At 44.1% G+C, this 13,858-nt stretch overlaps 1 long non-coding RNA gene across 1 annotated transcript; it reads left to right on the plus strand.

The window, feature by feature from the left end:
* The first annotated feature begins 1,672 nt into the window (after window positions 1-1,672).
* LOC146200315 (uncharacterized) lies at window positions 1,673-9,976 on the plus strand. Its single transcript, XR_014704816.1, has 4 exons — window positions 1,673-1,863; window positions 3,615-3,779; window positions 6,292-6,390; window positions 9,879-9,976. It is a non-coding gene; the product is annotated as an uncharacterized LOC146200315 (long non-coding RNA).
* The last annotated feature ends 3,882 nt before the right edge of the window (window positions 9,977-13,858 follow it).

The raw sequence follows: 13,858 nt of genomic DNA on the forward strand, positions 1-13,858 counted from the left end.
TTCCTTCCTTTGTCCGTGTCTTTTATATAGCGCTAAAAAACTTGTTACGAAATAATGCTTCACCAACCAGCCTAGCAACGTGGTTTGTAAAATCACATGAACGACGTCCCTCGCAGGGTGGGGGCAATATATTGAAGATTGAAGGGGAAGCTCTGCAGCGGTGGCGTAGTGGTAGAACATCCGCCTCGCATGCAAGAGGACCGGGGTTCAAATCCCGGTGCCGCGCAATTCTCCACCGGATGAAAAAAAAAAAATCCGCGTATCGATGGAGATGCATAAACAGGTTCGGGGTACGACCTGATTCCGGTGAACACCTCCGGCAACGCACTCCCTCACCAGAACAGGAGTTGGCCACCCTGGTGCAGTAATTGGCCGCAACCTCCTATGATAAGCTCCACAAAACCCCGGCCCTCAGTCACCAGCGGCTGCGGAACAACTGACCACGGCGGCGTTCAGACCTGCGATGCAGCAGGGGTGCTAAGAATGCCTGGCTCTGCTGGACTGGCCTCCATTGGAAAGTGACTCTGGGAACGTTTATTGCCAGAACCCTAGCTAGTGAAGCTAGTTTAACAGTGCTCTTAGAGGAACTAGAGGGCATGAAATGGGATGTCATAGGGCTTAGTGAAGTTAGGAGGCCGAATGAGGCATAGACTGTACTGAAGGATGGGCATGTACTGTGTTATCGAGGTTTACCAGAGAGGCGACAACTAGGAGTAGGTTTCCTTGTCAATAAGTATATAGCGGGTAATATAGATGAATTCTATAGTATTAATGAGAGGGTTGCAGGCATCGTAATTAGGCTTAATAAGCGGTATAAACTGAAGGTTGTACAGGCCTATGCACCTACATGTACTTATGATCACCAGGCAGTTGAAAACTTCTATGAAGATGTAGAATCGGCAATGCGAAAAGTAAAGACGCAGTATACTGCACTAATGGCCGACTTCAATGCCAAGGTATGGAAAAAGCAGGCAGGAGACAAGGCAGTAGGTGACTATGGCATTGGTTCTAGGAATAGCAGGGGGAAATACTAGTTGAGTTTGCAGAGCGCAATAACTAACGAATCATGAATACCTTCTTCAGCAAACGGAAGAACTGGAAATGGACATGGAAAAGTCCTAACGGAGAGACTAAAAATGAAATCGACTTCATAATGTGTTCAACCCCCGCCATTATGCAAGATGTAGAGGTAATCGGGAAAGTGCGATGCAGTAACCACAGGATGGTGAGGTCCCGAATTAGCGTAAATCTGAAGAGGGAACGCAACAGATTAGTAAAAAAGAAATCCATCAACAAATTAGCGGTGAGGGGGAGGGCAGAAGAGTTCAGGATCTCGCTACAGAATAGGTATTCAGCTCTAATCGAGGATGGCGACATTACCCTAGAGGCAAGGAACAATAATTTCAGAGATATCATTACTGAGTGCGCGGTAGAAGTACACTGTAAAAAATATTCGTCACTTTGACGGCCTCCCTCTACTCAGTTTGATGGAGCGTTGACGCCAACAGAATAAACTGCCGCCGAGGTGTCAAATAGCGGGAGAGAGTGAAGAGGCCAGGAGTCCTAAAAAACAAACACAATGTGCGCAGATCGTTCGCCGCCGTTTGGGTTACGTCACACAACCCGTGATCCGCATTTGGCCTACCGCAATGTTTTGTTCGGCGTCGGGCGAGACCCAGCCTGCCGCTCCGTTGACTGCGTGCGAAGTCGACGTCTCCTGCACAGTTTTCGTCGGCTTCTCGTGTTTCTTCTTCCTTTGTGTGTGTTGCGCCATTTTATATTGCACTTTGCAAAAGGACGGCGTGGTTCGGAGTCGGCCCCGCACACGAAGCTGCAGTCTCCGACCAAGTCCGCCTGATTACGGTAAGTGTACTGCGTGTTTTTTATTTACTTGAAGACTTTGTGGAGCTTGTGGTCTAGGATACGAGCGCGTGCGCCGAGCTTATGCGAAACATGCATCTGAAGGCAGCCGGCGTGCGCTCCACATGACGACAGAAGGCTGTCCGCTAGCATTCGTTAAAGGAAACTTGTAGGCGCGATATATTTGTATAGAGAACGTGAATTTTTCGCGCGTATTTGTGCAAAGCGTGTCCACGGTTTGGTTTGTGCGACTTAACGTCACAAATTGAAAGGTTACGTATAAGGTGATTAGGAAGGAGTTGCTGTGGAGATGGGGTTGCTGAATATATGTGATAATGGCGCGGCTCACGGCCAGGGTGCTCACGGCGCATTATGCAAGTAATGTTTAAAGCGCGCATGGACCGCACGTTGGGGGTGATACAGGTGCATAAGTTAAATGGTACGTTGTTCTCGGTGATTGAAGAGCAGCAGTCAGAGAGGGCTCTCGCGTGTTCAAAAGCACGAAACCCAGCAGCGGGTTGAAATATTGTGGTGTTGACCGGAGTGATGTCCCGAGGCTCATATTTTCAACGTGTGCATTCGCCTATTAAAAGCACAGGACAACGCTGGCTGTTTTTTTTATGTGCTGTTTTCTTTATATCAAAATGCACGAATCAATTTTGAGTGTTTTGCTACTTTTGGTGACTGCAGACATTGAAAGGATTAACATCCGATGCCTGGCGAGCTGCCGTCTGTTTGAAGATCGTGTTATATCTGACGCCTAGCCGCTAGGGCAGGGTATGTGGCGTGCGCGGAAAATTTGGAAGATGGCGTCTTGCTGACGCTCATAGTCGATTTGCTCAAGCGGCGGAGCCTGGCGCCGGCCTGAACACCTGCGTCCTTCGGCGCTACTCTTGGGAGCTATCATATAACTCGTCGCTGCGGGCCACAGTGCGGCCATGGTGCCCCAGCTTGTCTTTCGTCTACCGCGTGACCACCTGCAGTCCGCAGAGAAAGGTGTTTGATAACAATACCTTCTGTCTCTTTTTGCTTTTTGCTGGGACGATGTTCGCTGAAAGCCTACGCCAGCTTTTCTCTGTACTTAAGTATGCGAACGTACGCGGGGACAAAACCGCGTGCCAGGCGTTACACGACTCCAGTCAACATCACAGTAGAGCAGCCCGCTGCTGCGTTTTGCCCAGAGAGCTGTCTGCGTGGCAGCCCCGCCACCATGGTCGCATGCGCAGAGAAAGGTGTTTGATAACAAAATTTTGTCTTTCTTCGGCCGCAGGGGCATCTTCTCTTGAGCCAAAACAAAGTCAAATATAGTATGAGTTCGTAGTGCTATTACTTTTAAGTAATTTTGTTTCTAGAATTAGGAGATATTGTACACATTTTTTTTTTTATTTAGATGGGCAAAGTTGTAGCTGTAATCCTTAAGGTCTGTCAATAGTCATTTTCCAATCGAGTCTATTTTGTGTACATATATTATTATATTTTCTTGTTAATAGGTAGCCTCATTTTGTAGAAGCAGTGCTCTTGCTAGAAAAACTTGTTCTAAATCAAGAAAGGCGGGTTGCACCATGCTGAGCGTTTTTGCTCATCTTACAACTGGACAGTTTATATTAATATAGAAACAATAGTCCTGTATGTTATTATTCTTGAGATTCATTTCATATTTGTCTGTGTACTTATGCAAAGTATGTTGCAAATCATAATTGTTTTGTGTACCCATGATGAAGTTTTATGTGAAGTAATGTGGTTTTCACATGCAGGCTCAGACACGGGGGACATCCATCGAGTTGTGCTGGCAGTAGATGAAGAAGAGTGCTTTAGCATTGCAAGCATGGAGAAAGCAATGGCACTACTACTTGGAGCGTTCTTCGTGTTCAATATTTCCTATCCACCTGACGCCCTCTTACTATGGTGTTTTTGCAGAGGTAAATGGGTTTCAAATGATGGAAAAAAATCTTTTCATCAGGTGTTGTAATTTCTGTACTGGTTACATATTTAAGACATAAGTGTTACTATAAGGATAAAGCCCTTTAGTTGCTAGGAAATAAATAGAATTTCATCTCTAGTTTTTGAGCAATTTAATCATTGCTGAGGCTTTGTATATATTGGGTTCCATAGAACAACTTGCGCAATTGATATTTTTTATTTTGATGACTAGGAAAGGTGAATGAACACTCTACACTTGGATCAACCATGCCATCATGAAACTGTTTGATTGCAATTGCTGAAGGAACTTGTAGAGCAACTGCTGGCTCATTCTTTAGTTGTGCCTGACTACCATGCGTAAAAAAATTACTTTGCAGGTATTTAGCATGGCAATATGGCAGTCTTAAATAATTTACACTAGTAAGTATCATGCATATTAGTAATGCATTTTACATCATGTGCTTAATACATTTCTCACTTACATAAAAATTTCTGAAAAGGTACTGTCGCACTTAATATGCACTACAACGCACAAGATGGAGTAGGAGCTATGTTCTTGGCACACACTGACTATATATAGCCTTGCTCACAATTTATTCATTCAGTTGAAGAAATGGATAACAGAGTTCATTTATTATTTTTACAAGTTGCATGCTCTCCCTAAATGCTCACTAATTTATTGTTGCATGGATGCCAGAATTGATTCACTCGTGATGCGTTCCAACTCGTATTGAGCATGACAGTACATTCTATTTACTTTGTTGAATATTAAGCAACCAATTTGTTAATGAGATCTAATAGCCTCCTTTACTGAACTCTAGGTGATGTCCTGAAGGTTTTGAGTTCGCGTCCTGTGTTTTGGGCTGATATTTAAGGCTTTCACGGTAATAATGTGAAACTGTTGTTTCATTGCTGTCGCTCATCGTCATATGTAGAGGCTGCTTCGATTTATTTAGCTGCATCTCGAAGCAAGTTAAGTCTTTTGCCCTAACTGCAACCTGCTACTATTGATGATTACCCTCTTTTCCTCTTGAAGCATGTATAGTAGGAAATGATTCTGTATAGTTGAGCATATTAAGAGTGTACATGTCTGCCATCAGGACGTCCCAAACATGTTTCTCTTCACCACTTCAGCATACTCAGCCTCAAAGAAGATTATGCACTATAAACATTCAAGGCATTCTAGACAACTATATGCCAAAATATATGAGTCACATTATATATGACATAGAAATGAATCTTGAGTATGTAAAGAATGATTTTCCTTGCCCCATCCTTTCTAATTACTCTTACTTCGTTAGTGTTGCAAAAATGAAATAATTGTTAAACCTAGCTTCCCATTATTTTGCAGGTATATCATCGGCACATCTTCCATATATTGTTATAAACTGATGCAAATTCCCATAATTGTTTTTTTCACCTTTCCCACGACTTTGTAGTAGCCTGTATCTATGCGTAATCAAACATTAAACACTATGCTGCTCAACAAAAATATTGATTTATTTATACCACGCATTACTTTTGATTAGGATAGCACATGTTACCTCAAATATCTCCATCACTGGCCTTGGTAGAACGAGAGAAAGAAGAGGGTTTAGACGGTATGATGGAGCACTGAACAAGGGTAAAGGGGGTAGGCCTCAGTTCGCTGGTAGAGCCAACGTTTCGATAAGTGGACTTGTCTTCATCTAAGAACAAGGGTAAAGGGGGCAGAACTTAGTTCGCAGGTAGAGCCAACGTTTCGAAAAGTGGACTTGTCTTCGTCTAAGCCCAGACGAAGACAAGTCCACTTGTCGAAACGTTGGCTCTACCTGCGAACTGAGGCGTACCCCCTTTACCCTTGTTCAGTGTTCCATCATACCGTGTAAACCATCTTCTTCCTCTCGTTCTACCAAGGCCGGTGATGGAGATATTTGAGGTAACATGTGCTATCCTAATCAAAAGTAATGCGTGGTATAAATAAATCAATATTTTTGTTGAGCATTATAGACTTAAATGTTCGATTACGCATAGATGCAGGCTACTAAAAAGTCGTGGGAAAGGTGAAAAAAAAATTATGGGAATTTGCCTCAGTTTATAAGAATATATGGAAGATGTGGCCATGATATAACTGCAAAATAATGGCAAGCTAGGTTTAACAATTATTTCATTTCTGCGACACTAACGAAGCAAAGTAATTAGAAAAGAGGAGGCAGGGAAAATTTTTCTTGACATACTCAAAATTCATTCCCATGTCATATTTCCATGTCATGCCAGACGAAGACAAGTCTACTTATCGAAACATTGGCTCGACTTGCGGACTGAGGCGTGCCCTCTTTATCCTCGTTCAGTGCTACTTCATACCATCACTGGCCTTGCCATTTTTAGACAAATTATTGAGTATATGCTTGAACTGCTCCATGCATATCTTTACTTTCTTGCTTCTCCCACCCCTCTGCTTTTTAATGAACCAATGTTAGCAGCGTCGCTCACCAAATCAATCTAATTTATTTTACTATTCATATTTTACAGGTACTTTGGAGAAATAAACCTTTTCAAGGGCCGAGGAAAAGGGCCAGCCAGCGGTATTTCACCGAGGTCGTTGAGCCTGCTACGGGTGTTTTTACACTGGTGAGTTGACCTTTGAATTGATCACTGTCACTGTTATGTGGCTTGTGCTACTGTGATAGCTTATAGCAGTGTCTAGAGTTAATGCACATCTACACAATGTATTAGGATTTCCTTCACTCCTCTTAGTTCAAGGAACCTCAGTACTACATGAAAGGCTTTTTAAAGAAAGTGTTGTTCAGTGTTACTTGATTGATGCACCATTAGACATGAAAGGCTAAGTTGCAAATTGTGTAGTGCATTAAGATAGAATTCATTTGTATTATAAATTCGTCTGAGAATAAGGCACGGAAATATTCGGCGGCAGCTGGTAGTTGCTGTGGTAGTTAAAGTAAATGGCAAAAAACCCTTTACTGTGATTATATCTTGCAGCTCCAAAAATTTGAATATCTGTAGTTGCTGAGATTTGAAGCAGGCAATGTGCAAAACGACCAACTATGTAGCAGTCAAAGGCGAAATTTCTGACCTGTGAGTTTTCCGACTCTGGATTATTTCGACATTTTCGTGGAACCACAGCAATAGTCATAGAACCAATGTTCTAAGTTTCTGAAACCTTTTCTACTCGCCGCAGTGCTGCTGCAAAGAGCCGAACCACTATATAATATGCGGAGTGGAAAGTCAATAATTCAGAATTCAAGGGGGCCGAAAATGTGATCAGACAGAAAATTTAATCCAGAAAGGAGCCTAATAAAAGCAAGTCTATTATCATCAGCGCGTTCATTCAGTACATACGAATGGCTGCAAGCCCTTACTGTTCTCAGATATCGTCCACTGCCAAAGCTTGCACTGCTCAAAGTTCGCAGAGCTCACATGTGCTTGCTTTCTTCGAAAATACAACAATCTTGATTAATTCATCATTAAGAGATGAGGTAAATGCTTAGGACCTTTGAATAACCCTATGAAACTGACAAGAACTGCCAAGAACATACAGCATCACAGTACTTTTGCCTAATGAACGCTCTGAATATTATTCAAAACCATGTGCCAAGGACCATTTTTTCCCATTTAATCTAGTGTTCTGCTTTTGCACACATTCTTGGAAATGTTCAAGAAATGATTCAGAATTGTGAGTGCCTTCGCACACATTTCTGCAGTGCAACGCAGTAGCAGTGGTGGCTTTTCACAGCTATAACTGCCATGTTTTCAAAGTGGTTAGCCACATGAACTACAAGACTACGCAGGGAAGTGTCCCACAAAATGTGGTCGTTCAGTGAGATCAAAGAAAAAATATGTAGCGCAAAAAGACATGGACACAAGTAGGAGTACATGCAGTGCAACAAATGTTTATTTTAGTAAAGAAATGTTTTTATACCTTCATATCACAGTGGACCATCAGGCATGCACTAGCAAAGCGTATCTGACAGATACACAAGTTCCCTTAACAACAGTGCGACTGAAGGGTTGCTTGCATAATTTTCTTTCGAAAGGGATGATCCACTGGGCTTCAATTATTTCACGTGCTAACCTGTTTTTATGCACTTTTAAAATCACACGTTTTCTGAGATGGAGAATGCATTCGCACACATGAAATTGGGTCGATAAACCTTTCCCGCACATGCTCTTAATGCCCAGCCCATGGTCCCAAAGCTTATCACTGAAGCATCTGCCCACTTGTGCTACATATTGTTTGCCACAGCCCATAGGAGAGATAAATTGGATAGACGACATTTTCAGTGCAATAAATGGATATTTCTTCAAGCCTCATTGTGCAGCTAACTGCCTTATTGAGTTTTGAAAACGTTTTCGTGCACAGATGACTCAACTTATAAGGAGCCGAAAAATAGAACTCTGCCACTGGGTTGCTGGGCTCAAAAGAAAATAGCGCAGTGATCTAGCAGCAGAGCGGGTTTTTCGGCTCCTAACAAGTTGAGTCGTCTGTGCACAAAAACTTTTTCAGAGCTCAATAAGCCGGTTGGATGCTGCACAAGGAAGCTTGGGGAAAATTTTGTTTATTGCTCCGAGAATGTTCCCTACCAAATTCCTCTCCCATGTGGCAAACAGTATGTAGGAGAAATGGGCAGATGCCTGAATGATAAGCATCGGGACCATAGGCTGGACTAGAAGAGCATGTGCGCGGAAAAGATTGTCGACTCACTGCCATAAGTGTGAATGCATTTCCCATCTCGGAAAGCCTGTGGTTTTAAAAGTGCATAAAAACATGTTAACACGTAAAATAATTGCAGGCCAGTGATTGTCCCTTTTCAAAGAAAATTATGCAAGCAGCCCTTTGGTCGCACTTTGTCAAGGGAGCTTGTGTATCTGTCAGAAATGCTTTGCTAGTGCATGCCTGATGGTCCACTGTAATATGAAGGTATAAAAACCTTTCTTTACTAAAATAACCATTTGTTATGAGCTCGCACTGTGTGTCTTGACCATGTGTCCATGTCTTTTTCTGATATGCTTCTTTCCTTTTATACCACGAACCAACAAGCCCAAGCATCTACCCTTGAGTGAACTCACAGTGGCAGGTTTATTTTGAGTCTAAACTTCGTCTAAGCCCATGTTTGCCCTAGGCTTGCAGAACCACTACAACCATTGTCATCGATTACTGCTTGTCGTCTATGTAAACAATGTGCTGAGACAGTCAAGCATCAGAACGGAAACAAAACTGCGAATCTCTTGCTCCACCATGTTGGCAATTGGAAGTTTATGTAAAGTCATGTTTTTGTACAAAATTTGATTTTTCTAACCTTCCTGCAGCCCTAGTGAATCTGAAATGTTTGTTTTCGGTCTTGTGGCGGTTGCAAATGTGCCTTGCGGGAGGGACAATTTGTTTCTCGGAGCTGGCCAGTTGAGTGAGATGGTACTGATGCATTCAACTAAGACTGTGCCTAAATTGCAGCATATGAAGTGCCCCATAAGTGAAAGTTTGACCTTGAGGAATTTTAAGCGTTTGTGTTCTTTAACTGAAAGAATCAGGCAAAGGAAGAAAATTGACCAATATAGTTGCCTTCACATGATAAACATATAAGTTATTGCATGAATATAATCTCAATGGTTTAGAGATGAAATGGTAATGAAGTGAGAAAATGAAGCCATTCCTTCCGACAGTGTAAAATGTTTACCTGAACTACGGTACTATAAAGAATTTGACTGTCATCTCAACTTTTGTGGTTCATCTCTGTCCAAATTGTTTATTTTCTAAGGCTTTGGGAAATAACAGCTGGGATAAGTGGACTTGGAAACTGGAATGTCGGGCTAGCTTGACAAAATCACAATCTCTCGCAGAATCAGGGAAGAGGCTGGACAAAACGACTCAAAGTTCATAAATACGAATTGGACAGATTTCTGTTGTCTCATTTTATAGAAATTACTGCTATGCAATGATGGTAATAGAAGTTGCCCACGTGTTGAATGGTTGTATTTTTTATATCCGAAGTTAGTTTCAGCATACGTTGGATGCTTTTCTTATGGGCCCATATTGTTTTATTTAAATACCCTTAATATGATCATGTATCTAATATGAGTATACGTCATATTCTGTATTCTAGATACACCATGCATGATTCTGGGAAGAATCTGCGAGCAGCAAGCTGCAAGTTCAAAGTGTATTTTTACATTACATTTTAGCGCATTTATAACAATAAAGGTTTTTTGAAAGTGCTGATTTTTGTGACTTCTTTAAAGATATTCTGCGAGTCAGTCTGCAGCTTGACAGCAGCAGCAGTGGAAGTCCTTGATTAAAAATAAAAAGGAACGGATCCAAATGACAAAGAGAAGCAGTTGAACTTTGCTCTTGAGGTTCGATTTCAGAGCGGCACAAAGTTTAACTTAAATTTTGCTCAGCTTCTTACAACCGAGGCTATAGGAAATTCTAAATAAATGTGTTTTAGATTCAAATAGCTGAAATGATATTGATGGATTCTTATAGGTTTATATTGATGGCTTAAATATGCGTTATGTTGAACGATAAAAAATGTTGAACTGATGCAGTACTGTACAAACAAGTGCCTAATGTCATTGGACCATGAAGTGAAAACATGTCAAGTTGTTATATTGACGCTTTAAATTATTTCAAACTGACACAGCAACCGTCAATATGACGGAACATTGTACAATGGCACATTGATGACTCCGTTGTATTCCTGGTTCACAAGCAGTACGTCAAAATGATTAACAACACTATCATGTGGGAATGACAGCCAGCCATCAAGTATATTATACCAAATAATGAAATGAACCGTCAATTGAGAATGACGATCAGCTGTCATATTTACATAAGTACGTTATATCGAAATGAACAAATGCACAGTCATTTAGAAATGATGGTCAATTGTCATATTGACGGCTTAAATGTATTCCAGTTTGACAAGTAAACATCAAAATGACTAAAAGCACCATAAGTTGAAATGACGGATAATGCTTGGAAATACAGCTGCCAAGAATTTTCCGTCATTTTGACCAATCTTTTTTTACAGTGTAGTCGGTAGGATAGTTAGAGAGGATACCGGTAACCTGTCTAAAGAGACTAAAGATTTCATTAAGAAACGCCAGAGTATGAAAGCTTCCAATCCAACAGACCAGATCGAATTGGCCGAGATATTGTTACGGACCTGCACAACCTTTTGTTATCCTTCTCCGACATTTTTGACTTTGCTGCCGGTTCTCTGGGCCAAACATCAGTTGTGACTCACCGCATTGACACCGGCGATGCAAAACCTGTACATCGGAGGCCTTAACGTGTGTCCATTTGTGAGCGCCAAGTCATCCAGCAGGAGGTCGACAAGATGTTGGCCAACGATATCATCGAACCTTCGAACAGCCCCTGGGCATCTCCAGTCGTGCTCGTTAGAAAAAGAGACAACAGTTGGCGCTTTTGCGTCGACTATCGACATCTGAACAAGATTACAAGGAAAGATGTTTACCCGCTGCCGCGAATAGACGATGCCTTGGACTGTTTACATGGAGCCCGCTACTGTTCCTGTATCGACATTCGTAGCGGCTACTGGCAGATTTCTGTTGACGAACAAAACCGCGAGAAGACAGCTTTTGTCACACCCGATGGTCTTTACCAATTTAAGGTTATGCCTTTTCGACTTTGCAACGCCCCTGCTAGGTTTGAATGAATGATGGAGTCCTTACTCCGCGGCTTCAAATGGACGACTTGTCTATGTTACTTGGATGACGTGACTGTCTTCTCGCCCTCGTTCGAAACCCATCTTCGTCGCCTTTCTTCCATCTTCGCAATTTTCCGCCGTGCCGGACTTCAACTGAACTCAAAGAAGTGCAGTTTTGGTCGCCGCGAACTTAAAGTGCTTGGCCGTTTGGTGAATGCCACCGGCGTGCAACCCGATCGCGACAATGTTCGCGCTGTCAGTGCTTTTCCATGTCCCCGTTCACCCCGTGATGTCCGCAGCTTTATAGGACTGTGCTCTTATTTTCTCCGGTTCGCCCAAACTTTGCCGCTGTTGCTCGTCCTCTCACCAATCTCCTGAAGAAAGGCGTTCCTTTCTCATGGGGACCAGAGCAGGTTAACGCATTCTCCACCCTCATCGCTGTTCTCACCAATCCTCCTGTGTTGGCCTATTTCAACCCGTCTGCCCCGACGGAACTTCGCACCGACGCCAGTGGCCACGGGATTGGTGCCATTCTTGCACAGCGAAAACGCGGCCAACACTGCGTGATTGCCTACGCCAGTCGTCTCCTGTCATCAGCGGAACAGAACAATTCTATTACGGAATGGGAGTGCCTGGCTCTCGTCTGGGCCGTTGGAAAATTCAGACCCTACTTGTTTGGCCGACCATTCACTGTAATTACCGATCACCACTCCTTATGTTGGCTCTCTTCCCTCAAGGATCCTGCTGGCCGCCTCGGCCGCTGGTTACTGCGCTTACAGGAGTATACCTTTTCCGTTGTATACAAATCAGGTCGGCTCCACTAGAAAGCAAACTGTCTGTCCCGTTATCCCGTCGATCCCCCTTCCTCTACTGACCACGAGTCTGACCCCTGTGTCTTCTCTATATCGGACTTTTCCCACATAGCCTATGAACAGCGCTTGGACCCAACCCTCAGTTCTCTTATCGACCGCCTCCGTACACACAGCCGTGACTCTTCCCTCGCCCTGTTCTTCCTTTTATGGGAATACGCTATACCGCCGCAACATGCGACGTGATGGCGCTGAGCACTTGCTGGTCGTTCTCCAACACCTATGCTCTGCCGTTCTAGAACAAATGCACGACGCCCCTACAGCTGGTCATCTTGGCCTCTCACGCACATACGACCGCGTGCGCCGGCGTTTCTTCTGGCCTTGACTATACCGCTCTGTCCAACGTTATGTAGCCGCTTGCGACCTCTGTAAACGCCGGAAGAAACCCCCTGTGCTATTTCCTGGACACCTGCAGCCGATTGCTGTCCCGACTGAGCCATTTTCTCGTGTTGGCCTTGACCTCCTAGGGCCCTTCCCCGAGTCCTTGTCAGGAAACAAATGGATCGCTGTGGCCACCGATTATGCCACGCGGTACGTGATCACTCGCGCCATTCCAACCAGCTGCGCCACAGACGTTGCTGACTTCCTTTTGTACGACGTCATACTTCACCATGGTGCTCCCCGTCAGCTACGTACCGAACGTGGCCGCTGTTTCCTTTCCCGAGTTGTTGAGGAAATACTTCGTTCTTGCTCCGTTCGGCACAAGTTCACCACTGCGCACCACCCTCAGACGAACGGCTTTACGGTGCGTATTAACCGCACACTCACCGACATGCTCGCAATGTACGTATCCGACAGTCATCGCGACTGGGATATTAGTCTGCCATTTGTCACCTTTGCATATAACTCTTCGCGTCATGACACTGCTGGGTACTCTCCATTCTATCTTCTCTTTGGAAGAGACCCCTAACTGCCCTTCGACACTTTGCTTCCCGCCGCTGGCCCCGTCACAACCTATGCCCACGATACCATCGCCCGAGCCGACGCTACTCGCCAGATTGCGCGTCACAATCTCACCGTCTCTCAAGAAGCTCAAAAACGCTGCTACGACCCTCATCACCGCGATGTACACTATCCTCCTGGATCTCTGGTGTTGCACTGGCTTCCGTGCCGTCGTGTGGGGTTGTGTCAAAAACTTCTGCCCCACTACACGGGTCATTACCGTGTACTACGCCCAGTGACCGACATGACCTATGAGATTACACCACTTCACCGAAAGTCACCGACTGCTACACCCACTTCCGAAATCGCACATGTCGCCCGCCTCAAGCCATATTACTCCCCTTCCGCACCGCACGCCTAATACGCACCGGGACGTTGCCTTTTGACAAGGGGGTAGTGTTACCGGGAAACGCGGCACCAAAGTGAGGTGCTCCCTGACAAAGACGACGATCGAGGAACGCGGGCACGACGAAGCGTTGAGAAAGAGGACGACGCTGAGAGAGTGGATTCTGCACGGCTACCGAAGTCTTAGCGTCGAGTTCAGCCAGTCGCAGTGCCGTCACATTAAGTACATCCCCGCAACAATATCAAAGCTAATCAATA

This window comes from Amblyomma maculatum, chromosome 2, assembly GCF_055883805.1.
Source record: "Amblyomma maculatum isolate TAMU_Amacu chromosome 2, ASM5588380v1, whole genome shotgun sequence".
Classification (NCBI taxonomy): domain Eukaryota; kingdom Metazoa; phylum Arthropoda; class Arachnida; order Ixodida; family Ixodidae; genus Amblyomma; species Amblyomma maculatum.